The sequence below is a fragment of the Micropterus salmoides genome, unplaced genomic scaffold, assembly GCF_014851395.1.
Source record: "Micropterus salmoides isolate LMB-PRFRI ecotype aquatic unplaced genomic scaffold, ASM1485139v1 Ms_hic_scaffold_5, whole genome shotgun sequence".
Lineage (NCBI taxonomy): Eukaryota > Metazoa > Chordata > Actinopteri > Centrarchiformes > Centrarchidae > Micropterus > Micropterus salmoides.
Genome location: NW_024044237.1, coordinates 16,357,184 through 16,357,516, shown reverse-complemented (window position 1 = coordinate 16,357,516; position 333 = coordinate 16,357,184).

Sequence of the window (333 nt, the reverse complement as noted above, 5' to 3'; positions counted from 1 at the left end):
GTAGTGTGGGTGTGTGTGTGTGTGTGTGTATGTCTTTAAGCAGGACTGACATCAGCTGTTACTTTAGTACAGCTTCTGAGGGACGGACCAGGGTGTAATATAGTCTGGCTCATTCCTAAAGACAGTCACACGTAACCGCAACCACAGAAATAGACAGTGGCCAGGGGCACAAGGTGTGGAGCACACACAATGAACCCCATAATCTGCATGCAACATTTGAGCAGTAAAATCTGCCAAAACGAATGGAAAGAATGGATCCATTGCTTGTGGGGTTACCTTTGACTTTTAGTGCTTCCATGGGCCTATTACTTCAGCTGGGTCACTGATTTCCCT